The 19046-nt window shown below is 37.8% G+C and overlaps 1 non-coding gene across 1 annotated transcript; it reads left to right on the top strand.

Moving 5' to 3' along the window:
* Positions 1-17723: 17723 nt before the first annotated feature.
* LOC111894758 (small nucleolar RNA R71) lies at positions 17724-17830 on the top strand. The gene has a single exon (XR_002851311.1). It is a non-coding gene; the product is annotated as a small nucleolar RNA R71 (small nucleolar RNA).
* The last annotated feature ends 1216 nt before the right edge of the window (positions 17831-19046 follow it).

Below are 19046 nucleotides of genomic sequence, written 5' to 3' on the forward strand. Positions count from 1 at the left end.
AAAGTTGACCGTTGACCATTGACCAGTGTTGACCTGTGTTGACTTGATAGGGTTAGTTAACCTTAGTTGTGAAGTGTTATTTAGAGATATATTGTGTTATAGGAGGACTATAGATCGGGGGATCGAGCACGAGTGATTTCAGGGATTTGCGAGTTACCGAGATACGCGAGGTGAGTCTTCTCACTATACTTTACCTTGAGTAGGTAACCAGAGTTATGTGATAGAGTATTTATATGCTATGTATATTATGTGTTTCACTTCATCACTCTATGTGATTTATGCTATGCATGTTTACATAGTTAGAACTTGAGGGTTCACAGAGTATGGGTGCACGGACCCACAGAGTTATAGCCTCGAGTGGCTAATATGTGTTATGTGGTATTTTGGGAAACTCACTAAGCTTTGTGCTTACAGTGTTTGGTGTTATTGTTTCAGGTACCAGTGAGGATCGCGGGAAGGCGCCGGTCTGATCAGTACACACGCGGGATTTTATGTTATGCGATCTTGGGATTTTTATGTGCTATGAATCTGAACTTGAAACGAATGATGTTTTTATAAATAGCAAATGAATTATATTTTTATATTATGCGAAAAATTATTTTGAAATTCACGGTGTTACACGGACTTTGCCTTACCCTTCTTCACGGCTCCTCCAGCTCTAATACTGCATCCTCGTTCGGGATCCGAAAATGTCCTCCACCAAAATCTTCCATGATTCTTGCCCTCCTAAATAATGTAGTGATGAAAGGAGGAGTAGGAATCATGGTCAACATCCGAGCTGCCCCTTGTTCCAAAATACCATATGTCCTTGCTAATCTTGTGACAAACATGCCCCCATTAATCTTGGAGGTGATCCATTCGTACACTGAACCCTCTGCTAAATACTTTGCCAAACAATAAGTCAAGTTGCAGAAAATATCGGGAGTGATAATACTCCACATGTAGAAAATTTCAAGGGTGGGCACCTTATCATCATCCATGTGCATATTAATGGTACTTGCGACAAGACGATGAATTAGGAGATGGATTGGGGAACGGATACTCCCCTCTTGAGAAGATGATGGAATATGGACCCGGTTGTAGATTGTGTTCCACCAGGTCGAGGCAACCACTTCCCCGGGTAGGTCCTTGTGACAATGTTCTAAAAATGTTTCAAAATTTTCAGACATTATCACATCTTGATCATAAATCCCCATCCTCCATGCAAGCTCTGCAATGCTGCATTGGCGCAGTTCCCCTCCAAGACAGAAAGATATAATGTTTGGATTGTAACAGTCACTACCACCTCGGAAGGAGATGGTAGCAAAGAACTCCCAACACAGCTCCTGATAAACAGGTTCTTGAATTTTAAAGATTCGGCTCCAGCCATCGCAAATTATTGTCATCCCATCATTGTTGAAAGACTTGACCATGTAAGGGGTCAACTCCTCCTCCAACCTAGTTTGACCAATCCAGTGCCAGTCAATTTCCTTAGGGACATATATTTCCTTGCGCCTCAAAGCTGTCAGCTTGTTCTTTGCACGGGAAAGTGAAGACTTGGAGGTTATTTTAGGAAAAGATAACCATGAGAGATCCTCATGGCTTCCTCCCCTTTAACCTTGTCCATGCCTCGACATAATTCCTACAAAACAGAATCAAGAATACCATAAACAAAACAAAAAGCAGTTAAGAACAATGAAATTTTGGGCATCTGTGACCCGGACTCGACGAGTCCACGAACCGACTCGGCGAGCAAGATGAACATTGTGAGTCCAATCCAGCGGGTGAAATTAACTGTGCGATTTCTATAGATTAATCCAGGGGTTTGCTTCGGTATGTTCCAGGAGCATAAATATGTAAGAAATTTCATCTAAAACATCCTAATTTATCAAAAACTCAAAACCCTAAAATCCAAGTTTAGTCAAAAATCGGGATTTTGCAAAAATTAAGGGTATAAGTCTACCAAAGATTGAAACCTTTACAAGATTAAGAGTGAAAATGGTTACCTTTGAGTTGGATTTGCAGGAATATAGAAGAAATGAAGATGAAAGCTTGAGAGGATTTTGCTCGTCGAGTAGGAGTGGCGGCTGGATGAATGGTTGAAAGTGTTTTACAATTAGGGTAAAAACCCCTTTTACAGAATGTAAAAATAATTATTATTTTTTTTGTAAATACGTGGATTCGTCGAGTAGATATACCTACTCGCCGAGCAGTAACGCGATTCTGCGTTTAATCGGGATTTCTTAGATGGACTCGCCGAGCAGGTTTAGGGACTCGACGAGCCTTTCATTCAGAAAGCTAAAAACATTGACTTTTTTGAATTGTATGCCACCAACCCCACACTTGAGCATTGCTTTCCCTCAAGCAATCATTGTAAGCTCATAAGAAGAATGATAAAAGCAGATCCTAAGAAAAACGAAAATAAAAATGAAAAATAAAGGAAAAAGAAAACAAACTCTAAACTCGGGTTGCCTCCCGGAAGCGCTTCTTTTTAAGGAGTCGTTAGCTGGACTCCTTCCCTCTTTAAGTTTATGTAGTTCATCCTAGAAGAAGCCCTTCTTCAAGACCTTCTTCTCTTGGAATTCCTTCTTCATATCTCTTCACTCTATTACCATTAACCTTGAAAGGAGTTTCGTCTCTTGATATAAGCTCAATAGCTCCATGTGGAAAGACTTGCTTCACTATAAATGGACCATCCCATCGTGTCTTTAGCTTGCCCAGAAAAAGTTTGAACCTTGAATTGAAGAGTAACACCTTTTGTCCTTCATGAAAATCCTTATTACCCTTTAATCTTTTAACACGCCAATTCTTTGTCTTTTCTTTATATATCAAGGAACTAGTGTAGGCCTCATTTCTAAGCTCTTCAAGGGCACTCATTTGCATCAACTGGTTGGTTCAAAGTTCAGCCAAATCAAAATTACACATCTTTAAAGCCCAAAAAGCTTTGTGCTCAATTTCTACCAGTAAATGGCAATTCTTTCCATAAACTAGCCTATATCATGTACTACCAATAGGTGTCTTGAAAGCTGTTCGAAAGGCCTAAAGCGCATCACCTAATTTATCCGACCATTCCTTTCGATTTCCTCCAACCGATATTTCTAAAATTCTTTTTAACGCCCTATTAGTCACCTCAGTTTGCCCACTAGTTTGTGGATGATAAGATGTGGAGAACCTATGATGTACCCCATATTTTTTCAACACTTTGGCTAATTGATCATTTGCAAAGTGAGTGCCCCGGTCACTAATAAGAGCTTTAGGAACTCCAAATCTTGAGAATAACTTCTTTAGAAATCACACCACCACCCGAGCATCAATAGTTGGTAATGCTTGTGCCTCCGCCCATTTAGACACGTAATCGACTGCCACCAAGATGTATTTATTCCCTTTGGACATTGGGAAAGGTCCTAAAAAATCAATCCCCCACACATCAAATATTTCACAAATTTGAATACTATGTTGGGGTATTTCATTTTGAAACGATATATTCCCCGCTCGTTGGCATGAATCACATTCTTTGATGAATTGAGCAGCATCTTTAAAAATTGTGGGCCAATAAAACACAATATCAAAAATCTTCCTAACTGTGTAGTGTGCTCCATGATGTCCTCCGGCGGGCCCGCTATGACAGTGTGCCAAGATTGCTCGACTTTCCTTCCCGAATACACATCTTCTTATCATTCCGTCTGCGCAGCTTCGGAAGAGATACGGCTCATCCCAAAAGTAATACTTAATTTCTGGAAAGAATTTCTTTTTTTGTTGGCGGGTCAAGTCTTTTGGAATGTAATTGGTTTCTAAGTAGTTAGTTATATCTGCAAACCATGGCATTTCTTCAGATACTACTAAAAGGTATTCATCGGGAAAATCGTCTCCAATCTTGTTTTCTTCTAACTCCTCCAAATGCGGGTTCTCTAATCTTGACAAATGGCCGGTCGCTTCATTTTCCATTCCCTTTTTATCACGTATTTCAATGTCAAACTCTTGCAAAAGTAAGACCCAACGTATCAATCGAGGCTTAGCATCTTGTTTAGTAAAAAGATACTTTAGGGTCGAATGGTCAGTTAAACCTATGGTCTTGGATAATACCAAATAAGGGCGGAACTTGTCAAAAGCATATGCCACAGCTAGTAGCTCCTTCTCGGTAGTAGTGTAGTTCTCTTGAGTTAGGTTCAATGTCTTGCTTGCATAGTACATTGGCTAAAAATGTCTGTCCACTCTTTGTCCCAAAACAGATCCCACAACATAATCACTCGCATCACACATTAGCTAGAAAGGAAGATTCCAATTTGCTGCTATCATGATAGGAGTAGTGGTTAATCTTTCCTTTAACAAATGAAATGCTTCATGACATTCCTTGGAGAAATCAAATGGGGCATCCTTCAATAGTAATTGAGTAAAAGGCCTAGTAATCTTCGAAAAATCTTTAATGAAGCGACGATAAAATCCCGCATGGCCAAGAAAACTCCTTACCCCTTTTACATTAGTTGGAGGGGGTAGCTTAGCTATTATGTCTACTTTTGCTCTATCCACTTCTATCCCTTTTCTTGAAACTTTGTGACCCAACACAATTCCTTCTTTCACCATGAAGTGGCACTTTTCCCAATTAAGGACAAGGTTTGTCTTCTCACATCTAGCTAGCATCAAGTCCAAATTAGATAAGCAATCTTCAAAAGATGACCCGAATACCAAGAAATCATCCATGAAGACCTCCATAAACTTCTCTATCATATCATGAAAGATGGCCATCATACACCTTTGGAAAGTAGTTGGTGCATTGCATAACCCAAAAGGCATGCGTCTATATGCAAATGTTCCACTTGGGCATGTAAAAGTGGTCTCCTCGTGGTCTTGGGGGTCTATTGGAATCTGAAAATACCCCGAAAACCCATCAAGAAAACAATAGTATAAATGGCCGAAGAGTCTTTCGAGCATTTGGTTGATAAAGGGTAAAGGAAAGTGATCCTTTCATGTGGCATCATTTATCTTCCTATAATCTATGCAAACTCGCAACCCAGTTACCGTTCTTGTTGGAATTAATTTGTTATCTTCATTGACCACCACCGTCATGCCTCCTTTTTTTATTACCACTTGCATCGGGCTCACCCACAGGCTATCGGAGATTGAGTAAATGATTCCGGCATCGAGTAGTTTAACCACCTCCTTTTTTACAACTTCTTGCATGTTCGGGTTAAGTCTTCTTTAGCGTTGAACTACAGGTTTAGCTCCATCTTCTAAGTTAATCTTATGAGAACAATAAGCTTGACTAATTCCTTTAATGTCAGTGATCTTCCATGCTATAGCACCTTGCCTCTTCCTTAGTACGCCCACAAGACTTTCTTTCTCATGTTTGGCCAAATCAGCAGCTATAATTACAGGTTTTGTTGGCCATCTTCAAGAAACACGTACTCCAAGTGATCTGGTAGCGCCTTAAGTTCAGTTTTCGTATTCTAAATGTTGAACATGTCGAGTCCAGTGAGGGGACTCGTCGAGCCCTTCATAAAATCCGCGACTGATCGAGTTTCTTCGGATGGACTCGGCGAGTCGGTCGAGGCTACTCGGCGAGTCGGGTGTTCTGCACTTCTGATTAGATCATTATACTCAGCTTCCTCGAGAAGTCTTTCTATTTCCATCAGGTCTCTTTCCGCATCAAATTCTTCTTCATGCGTGACGGTGGACTTGTTTGGCTCATCTTCGTCCCATTCCTCCATTAACTCTTCCAACATGTCAACCGAAAATGTTGTGTCATCACTACTCCTTGGATGTTTCATGGCTTGATCAACCCCAAAAGTGACTGATTCACCTCCTACCCGAAGAGTAAGTTTAGAATCTCGCATATCAACTATAGCACTTGCAGTTTTAAGAAAAAGTCTTCCAAGTATTATCGAGACTTGAGGATCCGCTTCCATGTCTAAAACTAAAAAGTCCGAGGGAAACACGAACTTATTGTAACGCTTGTGTTTCTAGGCTAAGCATCAGTGATGATGTAATAGTCTAGGTTAACCTTTGTAACTCATTTTGAAATAATAAGAATGTATTATTTGAATATTATGTGTTTTATGCTTAATTGTGTGGCCTAATTGAATTAAGAATAAAAATAAGCGTAAAAATAAAATGTTAGATAAAACCGATATTGATACATGAAGACGCAGTGGTCGTGACAAGGATTTCGTATGTATAAAGAATGCCAAAATTCGAGTTATAACGAAGTAGTTATGACCTGTCGAAGTTTTGCGACAGAACCGGCGTGACACTGCGTGACGTAAATAATGAATTTACGATAGAGCGATATTTAGCCTTAGTGATCTAAACGGAAGTCGTAGAATAAGTTATATCGAGACCGTGCATAACAAGAACGTCTAAATCTGACTCCGTATGAGTAAGTTATGATTTTTCGAAGTTTCGACTTAGCAGTATGCAGCCCAAATCTCGAAATAGAGATCGAGTGATATTTGTCCGAAACAATCTGAACAATAATCGAAGATCTCATCGATAGTAGTTCAACGGTAAAAAGACAGACGAAAACGGACGTCGGATGAAGAAGTTGTGAATTTCTAACGGAGTTTTACCTGTCCCGACCTACTAAAAATAATATAATCAAAATAAAAGTCAAAATTAGCCAATGAAGAATAAACGAAAGTTGTAGAGCATAATCTCACCTACGTTTGGATATAAAGAACGTCAAAAACGAAGATCGTATGCGAAAGTTATGAATTTCTAAAGTTCGAGGCACGCATCCGAATGTGGGAACACCCCGCGTTCAATTAGGGAATGCCCCGCGTTCAGTGCTTGGCTCCGGATTGTGTTGGATTAGTGTCTAAGTCCATAACTATAATTGGTATGTACTTGACCCGACTCGGCATGGTCCATTTGGGTTGCATGGCATCGGAACATTTGGATAGACCGTTTGTCAGAAGAGGACATTTGTGACATATTAATATATTATAAGTTCTAATATATTAATATGAAATCATGTTATTTAATTAGTATTGATCAAAAATTAATTTGAACTTAATTTAGTGATCAAAAGAGACGAATTAAATATATGGGGATTGATTGTGAAAATCGTTAATTCTTATATATGTGGGCTTATGATCCAAGATTCCTTATGTTGGTTTTAACCCATGTGGTGACCCATGGATACTCCATGGAGGTTAAAACCCATGGAGCATAAGTAATGGGTAAAGTCATGAGTTACATGGTGTAACCCTAATAGCCACACTATATAAAGACCCCTTTAGCTCAAGAAATTGGCACTAGGGATACTTATATGAGGGCTAGCCAATTTGAGCATGAAGTGTCTTCTTTTCATGGTTATTCCAAGTGTTGATGATGTTGTGTGAACCATTTGAGGTGTCACACTTGGGGCACTAGGCTCTCGAGCTTCATGGAGTTAAGCTACATCAACAAGGTATGTATTTCTATCTAGTTTATTATTCAAGTATCAAAAGATTGTATGCTAGTTAGGGTAATACCTTGGAATATTCATATTTGCATGTATAATAGAGAAAACATAGATCCAAGGTATTTAGGGTTGCATGTACACATAGGAGTGTTAGAATGCTCAAAACCCAAAAGTGGTATCAGAGCCATGGGTTGTTTTCTGTTATATTAATGCAAATGTTTTATTTTCAAAGTTGAAAAAAAAAAGGAAAAAAAAACATAACGTTTGTCAAATTTTAAGATAATTACTTGTTTTTGTGAAAAACTAATTATTTGTAAAATTTGAACCATTTGCTATATGAGTTGAATTAGGTCAAATTTAGTAAAAGATAAAATTATATGATTATTTTATTAGTTTTAAAAGTTTGATCTAAAGAGTTTTTTGAAACCTCCATAAGTTACAGATATGAAAAGGTTTAAAAAAATTGATTCAAGTTTTTTATGGAGTTACAAAACTTGGTCTTAATGTTTTAAAGAATTCCATAACTTGTTCTTAAGTTATGCAACATGAAAATTTTCATCATAAAAGAAACATTAAACTCCATAAGTTATGGAATCCAAAAGTTTTTTTTGTGTTACCTTGTTTTATGAGTTATCTTTTAGATTAATGAAAAATATGTGTTAGTAGTTTTCAATCCAAATTAACCTAAAAGTTGTTCATAAAATGTGTTTTTGTAACTTGTCCACAATTTATATGAAAAGTCACATTTATGAATCTTAAAAACTCATAAAAATGCCTTAGGTTACAAAAAAATGAAGAGTCTTTCCTTATAAATAGTTTTTATGGCTCCATAACCTGTCCTCAAGTTATGGATGTCCAAGAATCTCTTCATTAAAAGTTTTAAAGCTTTAATTAAAACTCATAAGTTATGAAAATCCAAGAGTTTTGAGTAGTTTCAAAACTTGCCCTCAAGTTTTGGAATTTGAAAAGTTTTCTTTTATGAATACTTTAATTCCAAGTTAAGCCCTTAGAATTTTAAAGAGTTAAAATTCAGCCCTTATACTTAATAATATTATAAGTTAATAATATTTATATATGTATAAGAGCAAGTCAGTCTTACCGTTAGTAGGCCTCATTCACGAAGTCGGTCAATAAGGGGGTATAAGGTTACTGCCTATAAAATGGCAGTTTAATGGGTGTCCACTCTCACCCACCGCTTCCTTGACCGGTGGAGGGTCGTTAGCCGAACGGTTAGGACAAGGACTATAATTCTCCCTTCATTAAAAGTATTATTGATAAATATAAAGTAACAAAATGTATTTTATAATTCCCAATCTTAGTTACTTTAGGAAAATGTGAATAAGGTGCTAATCCATGAAATTACACTTTGCACTTTGTTTAAGTCGCTTAGTGGAGTGTGTGTGGTTAACCGGCACACTAACTCGTATTTAACAAGGTAGGCAAAGGGTAACTTAATATTTATCATAGTATCGATGGAGCGTCTGTGGTTAACCGGCACATCGATTGGGGGGTAAATATTAAGGGTACCAAGTATATTTGCATGGTTATTCACACCTTGTTTTGTGATCCTCAGCATCCCAGTCACAAAACCTGAACGGCACACTTGAGACTGAAACATGCCATTAAACAGTTCAATGAATCTCAAAAGATCTAGGAGTTTCAAATCCAATTAAAAACCTAATAATTATTTCGTTTTTCACGGTGGAAATTGGTGAATCGTCATTCACCTACCTTCAAATATTTTATAGCTTGGATTACGGCATCCCTCTTCCGAGTTATAAAATATTTTGTTGGGTCCTAGCCTTAATATTTCATATTGGGTGTATCAAGGACTTTAGATCAACTATCTTGAATATCTCCCAAAAGATGTCTAGTTCAGACATTTATGATCTTCCCAAATCTCTTGGAACAAGCTTTCCTAAATGAAGATGATGTCCCATGGAAATCATACTTCTTTCACCTCCTCCAATTATTCTCCCTAACCCACAAGTTCAAGGTCACTCAAGCCCTATTGGCAAGGCAAGGTCTATGTGTGATCACATCTTGGAGATGAAGTCACATATTGACAAGCTGGGAGAGTTGGGTGTCAAAGTCTTGAGAAAGTTGGATGTTCAATCACTTTCTAAGTTACATAGTGAGTTCCTTTGGGACCCCTATGAAACAGACTATGACAAGACCCTTAATGATCTTATCTATTTGCTAAGATCAACTTCCTAAAACTTTATGGACATTGACAATGATGACACTGGAAATCCAGAAAAAGCATTCTCTTCCCAATGGAAAGGGATCAGCCATAGTCAACTCGGTTGACCAAATGGTAAAGAGAAAAGCTAAGTCTGTGATAGTACTGGTACCATTACCAAAGGCTCCATATGTTTATATTGCCAAAGGAAGGGGCATTAGTTGTGAAGCTGCCAACTTTTACCTAAGGATGTTAAGGTCAATAAGTTCGACTCTACTTCAGGTAAAGTCCACTATCTAACTCTGCTAAGTTTCTATTCTGAAATTCTTGATACATGATGTGACTGGGTCACATGTTGATGTTTTAATAATCAAAAAAAAGTGAAGAAACTTAAAGAAAGAATATGTTGAATCTGATCGCGTAGATGGATTTCTATCGCATAGTTTGAAGATCGGATTCTTGAGCTACTTCTTAGGAGTTATGATATATTGCTTAGGAATAGATAACAACAAAGTTTTCATGCTTTTTTGCATTTCAAGGATGGTTTTTCCGAAAAAAATTTTAAAATAAAAGGAAAAATGATGATTTTATTTATTTTAAAATATCCTTACAATGGCATTTGAGGGAAAAAATTGTTGCTTATATGATTCCATTAATAGCAAGAGTGGAAATATGAAATTGATTCTTTCATTTGTGGTAATGTCTAAATTTACCAAATAAGAAAAGATCCTCATCACCCAAGTTTCAATTGGACCAAAAATTGGAATCATGCAATTTGGATAGCATGATGAATGAGAATTTTTCATCTTTGGAAAATTAAGACTAGTTCCTTGTTCACATGTCAATGTGAGTCAAGTGAAGGACTAAGGGATCGAGTACACATTCTTGTGCACTGGTCAAGTCCACCACAAAAGATCGATAAGATTATTCGTCATAATTTACTAAAGCTCAGTAAATATGGTTATACCTACAAGCTTAAGTGTAATTCTGAGACATTGGAAAAGGTTCCAATGTATGGCAGAGCAAATAAGAAGAATCAAATTAGGCAGAAGGATAAAAGTTTCTCAAATCTGAAAAGATGGAAGAGTACTTTAGTATCATGTTATATGATCATCTTAATGATTAAGAGACCTTATCTCAATTCATCCTCTAAGTACATTCTGATAGCTAAGAAGAGGAGCTATGAATTGTTGAAGTGGTCAAATCAAGAAGATGAGTCATACTTCGTTCCAAAACTAGTCTTAGGGTCATACTCCAAGACTTTAAGTTGAGTGAAATATCTTAAAGAAAGGTTTTAAACACTAGTTAAATGTAAGAGTAAAAGTTTTCTACTGTTGTACATTTGAAATTGGTAAGTTGTGATGTTTGGACAAAACAAAGACCAACTAAGGCCAATTGTGTAAAGTGTTTGTCTTGATAAAGAATCCAAACTATCTCTTGAATATTTGGCAAGTGAGCCTTATGTGTTAAGAGGATAGTGGGAGTCTTAAAGATCCTGAAAGGATAATCAAGAATAAAAACCTGTAAGTTTATCACTAGCACACGACTTGAGGTTTATAACCTATCATGTTGACATATTCTGTGCTCATTCCAGTTAAAGTTGGCTTTGCATATGAGTTCTTACCATGGTTCTAAAAAGCGCGCCATGGCGCGCCTCAAGGCGTTCCATAGCGCAAGGCGTGATGTAGCCGTTACGAAAACGTCCAAGGCGGGTTTGTTAAGCGTGGCGGCCAAATAACGTGTCAAGGCGTGCCTTATCGCGTTATGGCGCGAGTTTTTTTCAAGGCACGGGTTTTTTCAATTTTTTTTTGTTTTTTTTTGTCGGGCCTAAAATAATTGAGTTTTTGTTAACTTTTTTATATTAAATATTAATATAACACTTCTAAAAACTTCATATATTTGATACAATTCAATAATTATATGATTTTCTCTTTTAATGTATATAAAATAGTCACGCCTTGAAAAACGCCATGGCTCACCAAGGCTTGGCATAACTTAACTTTCACCTCGCCGCCAAGTCACACCTTGCATTTTTTAGAACCTTGGTTCTTACAATTCTCAATTGGTTGCATAACAACTTGGAAGCAATGGCAGGCCCTTGAGCTGCCAGATGGCAAGAAATTAAGATTGAGTTCAGTCCATATGAGTTTGGATTTGTCATTATCCTTGTCTTGTGACTATGGTTTTGACAATTCACATGGATAAGAACACATACACCATTAAATTTAAGTTTCATAAGGTTTCTCTCCGATTCATGAAAATGATGGTGAGGAAACACTTTCACTAAGTAGATTTTAACTAGATAGAAATTGTGATATTTGCATTCTCAAAGTCGTTAGTGGAGCGTGTGTGGTTAACCGGCACACTAACCTAAACTTGTGAGAAGTGACAAAGGTCTAAACAATTGAGACTATGATTACGGCATCCCTTTTCATAGTTCTTAAATTGTTTAGACACACCTGTGAGCTATCTAATGAAAGGTGTATGATTTTGATAAAGTCTTATCAAAGAAATCTAGTATCAGAAAACTGAACTTTGGTAAGAAAGTCAATAAAGTATTGATTTCTAGAAGTCCAGCTGATTTCTGAGTACATGTCAAAGCTAGTGGGAGCATAAGTGTTATGCTAATAATCATCATGTTAGTGGGAGCATGATAATTATGATAAGTATTGCAAGTTAGCAATGTTAATTATAGAAAACAAAAGTTTCAATCCGTGAGGCTGCAGGGGTTGAAAAAGTTGTTTTGCTATAATTAAGGGAGAGGAAATTATACTTCATTTCAATTCTATAAGCTTAGATTGAGATCTTAATCAAATTTAGTCAAGGATATATATATATATATATATATATATATATATATATATATATATATGAATTTCATGTTAGAATGGCTCAACATAAGGAAATTCTATATATGGGTTCATTATTTGCGTTCTAAAGATCGATTATGATTATGGCATCCCTTTTCATAATCTGAATTATGAGAACTTGGCAAATAAAAATGGAAATATTATAGAAAAAGACTGGTTTAGTCTTTATGCGAGACATCAAGAATCGTGTCCCATATGCTTCGGATATAGGATTGATTACATGTGCTATATTCATCCTTTCTAAAATTTTCCAAATGCCTGAGGCATTAAGAAGGGAAAAGGTCTAGAACTGGATATGACTAAAACGATTAAGCAATTGTCGAGGACAATCTAAGGTTTACCAAAGATTTGTTGCTCAGGGACAGTTGGAAGTATAGCGTTAATTGTTGGAAGGATCATATTGACATATTCTGAAAAGCGGAAACTCTTGTTCAGAAGTGATAGTCAAAAGGGGAATGTGGAAATGATCCCATTGGTGGAAGTTGTTCAATAAATCTGTGAAATGTTAGGAAACTTTATGCAAGAAGGATGTTTCCAAGGAGTTAATCTCCTTTGGAATGCTCTGCAATGTTTGTTGTCAAGTCTTTGTGACTTTGTGCATAATCATTACAAGAGAATCATTGCATATAAGTTTAGAATCTAACAGATTTCGGTAAAATGGCATGAATTTGAAATTCCAGCATTTGCCATAAGAATTCGGGAGTGTGAAATTAGAATCATTGAAAGTTTGGTCAATTGGTTTATTTCACAAAGTAAGGATCATAGACAAACATAGAGTGCATACATGGTGTATGGCAAAGCTATTGTTTAGAAAAACATAGTGTACATGCTCGGAGCATGGGACAACTATTGTTTTGATTCAAGAATAAAGTTGATAGCTAAAACAGTATGCAATGAATAATGTGTAATCATATAGTGATAAATAAAAGGTGTTTTATTTATGTTCATAGGTTTTGATACCATATCAGATTCAATTATTCTTGTGTTTCATTTTGCATGTTTTGACTTCCAGAATAAACTAGGTTATTCTTCCAGAATGACTAAGTTATTCAAACCATCCACAGTCGGTCATATGTTGGAAGTAGATATGAATCAAGACTGTCATGGGTTGGCTTGTAGAGGTCCAAGTTGGTGGACAAAGTTGTGCTACAACACTCATGAGTGCTCATAAGTTCTGAGTATTGGATTCAACCCGCGCTCATTGGAATCACTTCATGGATTTTATCACGAGTGATCATGAGATGATAATATCTTATATTCTTCAAACCTAGAGATATGAGTTGTTACTATGAGTTGGTTGTACATTGATTGCACGAAAACGCATTCGGTAACTCGATGTTATAAAATGTGCCTTTGTGTATGATTCAGCAAGTAGCAGAACAAGCCATATGAGTCGAAGTTTATCCATTCCTTTTACCTTCGGGATAACAGTGATATATGTGGGCCCCCCGATGATTTAATGATGATACATGTGAGTGCTTGGCCAAGCCAGGACTGATTTGATTTGTTCAATTAGTCAGTCGTCATAAATCAGAAATCGGGAAACAATAAAGGGACAGAGAGAATGATTTTAATCCATGTCTCAGTCCATATGATATCTAGAATGGAGGAATATATGATCCCCAATCTAATGGACAAGTCATTGACAAAGGTCAGAGTTCATCGACAAGGTCAGAGTTCGACAGCGGCTTTTGAGAGCTACGATTGCCAGTTAGGTTTTGAAGTCATACTCAATAATAGTTTTAGACTTATCCAAGTGGGAGACTATTGGATTAGTGTCTAAGTCCATAACTATAATTGGTATGTACTTGACCCGACTCGAAATGGTCCATTTGGGTTGCATGTCATCGGAACATTTGGATAGAACGTTTGTGAGAAGGAGACATTTGTGACATATTAATATATTATAAGTTCTAATATATTAATATGAAATCATGTTATTTAATTAGTATTGATCAAGAATTAATTTGGACTTAATTTAGTGATCAAAAGAGACTAATTAAATATATGCGGATTGATTGTGAAAATCGTTAATTCTTATATATGTGGGCTTATGATCCAAGATTCCTTATGTTGGGTTTAACCCATGTGGTGACCCATGGATACTCCATGGAGGTTAAAACCCATGGAGCATAAGGAATGGGTAAAGTCATGAGTTACATGGTGTAACCCTAATAGCCACACTATATAAAGACCCCTTTAGCTCAAGAAATTGGCACTAGGGATACTTATATGAGGGCTAGCCAATTTGAGCATGAAGTGTCTTCTTTTCATGGTTATTCCAAGTGTTGATGATGTTGTATGAACCATTTGAGGTGTCACACTTGGGGCACTAGGCTCTCGAGCTTCATGGAGTTAAGCTACATCAACAAGGTATGTATTTCTATCTAGTTTATTATTCAAGTATCAAAAGATTGTATGCTAGTTAGGGTAATACCTTGGAATATTCATATTTGCATGTATAATAGAGAAAACATAGATCCAAGGTATTTAGGGTTGCATGTACACTTAGGAGTGTTAGAATGCTCAAAACCCAATAGATTGGCCACGTAGATGCTGACTCAACGGATAAGGGATAGGATCAGAATCCCGCTCCTATGCACCGCGTTCGAAGGGAATGCCCTGCGTTCACATCAGACTTCACCCTATAAATAGATCACAAAGGGCAGCCATTTGTGGTTGCCAAATCTCTTCTCTCTCACCCTTATTTCATCGATCTACGTGCAAATTATACCCCCGAAGCCCCGGTATCATTATGGAGACCCGAAGCGAGTCCCGAAGTCCCGAAGATCCTGAGAAGTAAAGTTTCTGAGCCGAAACTCTGCCCGCAAGAAGCCCGGTTTTTTTTGAACATCTCCCGGTTTCACCGAAGAAATACTACTCTTAGAGCCGTAGTGCTGCCCGATCATCTTCTGATCAAGTGAGTGTACATTCCCTTTCTTCTAACACATAGATATGAAGTATCTACTTTAGAATACGTGTTACGTGCGTATAAATATATGTGTATATATATGTTATCTGTTTATTTGGAATGAGTATCTTATCAATTTTTAAGTTGCATATGAATGCATATGTATGTTGTTATCTACAAAATGTTGGGTAGAACTTGGGTAGATAGTTGATGGGTGATAAACTGATGAGAGGCCTCGATGTGATTGTGATCTAGTCATTCAACAGAATATGGGTGACGACCACAGACTCTTTCTAGACTGTCCTGTGGAATGTTGGCAGGCTCATAACCTGTAGGTGTTGGTGAGCTTGGGTATTCATTTGTTGTGTTCTATGCCCCTCATGGTTGCCATAGCACATTTATTGCTGAGGAAACCCCTTTGCAGTATTGTCCGTCCCGATGAAATCCTAGATTAGGTCCCTTGTGATAGTTGTTATTTTAGGGACGTAAAGTGAGGATAACAGGAATGGGTAATCGGGTTATTGTTGGTTGGTGAAATTAAATATAATTATTTAATGTGGGTTGAAAACCCTATATGCTCACCAGGCTCCCAAGCCTAACCCACTCAGTTTCTTTGTATTACAGGTAGTGGCGTGAGAGCATAAGTTGGAGAACTTGTGAAGATTTTTTTGTTTATAGACCAGTAGTTATATATAACTGGGTAAGGTCTATGTTTTATTGTTTATGCTTTTGTGTCTGTATCGGAACATGACATCCCGATTTTTGATATATAATGAAAATACATTTCTTTAAGAAATGCTTTGATAAACTTTATTTTATCATGTATTGTTTTGGGGACAAATTCCGCAACTCTTTTAAATCAATGGATTTACTCTGAAATTATTTTAAAAGCATAAATGAAACCGGTCTTTTCTGGTCGTGATTTTGGGGATGTCACACTTATCAACCTTCTCCAATAGATCTTCACATATTCCTCTCGGAAATGTGACCGTTGTATTTTCTAGGTGAATTGCCATTTGAATTGGCCTTGGCTCTGGAAGGTCTAATTTCTTGAAAAACGGGTATGGCATGATATTTACACTTGCGCTTGAATCAGCCAATGCATAAATGGTAGCTAAGTTTCCAAATTGGCAAGGCGATGTTAAGCTTCCTGGATCACCTTTCTTCTTAGGTAGTTTGTTCAACATATCAGTTGAACAATTCTCATTTAGGACCACTTTCTTCACCTCTTCCATCTTCTTTCTATTGGTTAGAAGTTCCTTGAGGAATTTGGCATACTTCAGCATTTGTGCAACCACCTCTATGAATGGAATATTAATCTGGAGAGCCTTTATGTGTTCCAGAAACTTCTAGTAGTCAACTTCATTTTTTTCTTGTCTAGCTCGAGCCGGAAAGGGAAGTGGAGGCTGATATGGTTTAACAGGAGGCTGGCTTTTTTGTTCAGGTGGGGGACTCATTGAGTCTGTTACGCCGACTCGGCGAGTCGAGTCGGGATTCTGTGATTCTTCATGTTCTTCTTTATCCTCTTGCACCAGTTTAGGATCTTCTTGCTGAATAGGAGTCAGAGGGGTTATAATCTTCCCACTCCTAGTTGTCACAATATTTATATGTTCACCTTTCGGGTTACTTTCGGTGTTACTAGGAAGTCCACCCGGTCTTCTCTCATTCACTTGTTTTGCAAGTTGCCCCAGCTGCTTTTCTATGTTGAGAATAGATGCTTGATGATTCCTAAGCAAGGCTTGTTGATCTTTCATCATAAGTTGGTGCTCTCTCAACATATTTTGTTGATCTTTAAGTGTAGCATCAGTATCATTGTGTCTTTTCTCGGATGCGGCCACGAATCTTGTAAGCATGTCTTCCAAATCTGATTTCTTTTCATGTATCGGTTCCTCCTTTTGATAATATCCTTTCTCCTTTTGCTTATACTTTTCTTCCCTTGTCTTTTTGTACTCATCATATGGTAGCCATTCTTTCTTTGGTTTCCGCCAGTTGTCATCAAACCTATCACCATTTGAATAGCATACTTGTACCTTCCGGTTCCCATTCTCATCAAGATCACAATCTTTTGTAAGGTGGGGCCCTCTATAGTTTTCACATCCTACTCTAATAGCAGGGATGGATTGGTCCATCTTAGTCATTCTTCAGTCCAGGCTTTCCAATTTTGCCATCATTGTTGCCATGTCATCAGTGATAGAATCTACCGCCCCTCGAGTCAAGTCATTCATTGGGTTATGATATTCTCTAGAGTGCTTAGAGAATTCTTCAATTAGTTCTTTGATCACCGGGGATGCCTTCTTTGTGAGAGGTCCTTGCGAGTCAAGGAGCTGCCTAGTTGTTACATTGACTCCATCATAGAAAATGGAGACTTCTTATTGATTGTTTAGATCATGATGTGGACAGTTCCTTAGTAGGCCCATGTATCTCTCCCAAGCCTCATAAAGTGACTCTCCAGCTTGTTGTTCAAAGTTGGCTATGGCTTTCTTCAACTTGGCTATCTTCGCAGGAGTGCAAAACTGGTCAATAAATTCCTCTTTCATCTTGGCCCATGTAGTGATGGATCCGGGAGGGAGTGATTTCAGCCAATCTTTCACAACTCCTTTGAATGTGAGTGGAAGCATACGAAGTAAAATAGTTTCGCAGGGTACATTTGGAACATTAAAGTAGTCGGCTACATCGTTGACCTCATCCAAATGTTTATATGTGTCTTCGCGATCTTTTCCATAAAAGGTAATTTCCTTAAGTTGAGCAAGTATGTCGCCTTTGAGTTCGAAAGTAGTTGTCACAGGAATCACGGGTTGCACGAGTCCTGGGCCGGTATCGTCACGTATCCTCTTCTTCCATTCACCCATAGGAAAGTCATCGATGTTAGCCATGGTGTTGGCGGGTTCGTCTTCAAAATCGCTTCCTTCTTCGGATTCGGTTTCTTCCCTTTCGGTTTCGTACCCGGTGTCCTCATTCTTCGGGTCTTTGCCCGCCACTGAAGAGAAGTTGGATTCTCCTACCTTCTTGCCCTTTTTCTTGCCACAAACAGCCTTTAGATTCTTCAACGGTGAATTCTTCGATGTTGCGGTTTCTCCTATGTTTTTGCCTTTGTTTTTCCTCAACGTTGCTTCCGGGTCTTCAAGCGGTGGGATTAAAGGTGTACCCCCTCCCCTGGTCATAAACGAACTGCAAACAAAACAAGAAACAAACGTAAAAAGAACAAAAATAAAATAAAAACGAAAGTGAGTTTCAGCGATGGACTCATCGAGTAACTACGATTGCACTTGGCGAGTCAACTCAGGCTTCGTACGTGGGGCGTACTAGCTGTCCGAGGCATCGGGGCAAGATCTGTCTACGCACAATGTACCCTTTGGTACGCCCAACATACACAGCAGTCCCCCTCTTAACCTATTAAGTGCTTATTTCTTCGACTTAACACGTCCAATTGCAGCTCCAAGGCTAAAATACCATCAAGAGACATAAAGTTTCCAACTTTATGACTTTGCATGTCCATTAAGTGCTTAAAACACAAAATCTTAATATATTAATTCCTTCAGACCTTCTATAGCATGCATGGAGTAAAACTACCCATCAAGAACACTTTTTATGACTTTATACCCCCCATAAGGTCTGAAAGGACGACTTATTTGGTCAAGAGCATGCCATGCTCAAGAATCACCATATTTAAGACCAAAAATGCCCTAAAGGAAGAAATGGCTAGAT

Source organism: Lactuca sativa, chromosome 1, assembly GCF_002870075.4.
Source record: "Lactuca sativa cultivar Salinas chromosome 1, Lsat_Salinas_v11, whole genome shotgun sequence".
Classification (NCBI taxonomy): domain Eukaryota; kingdom Viridiplantae; phylum Streptophyta; class Magnoliopsida; order Asterales; family Asteraceae; genus Lactuca; species Lactuca sativa.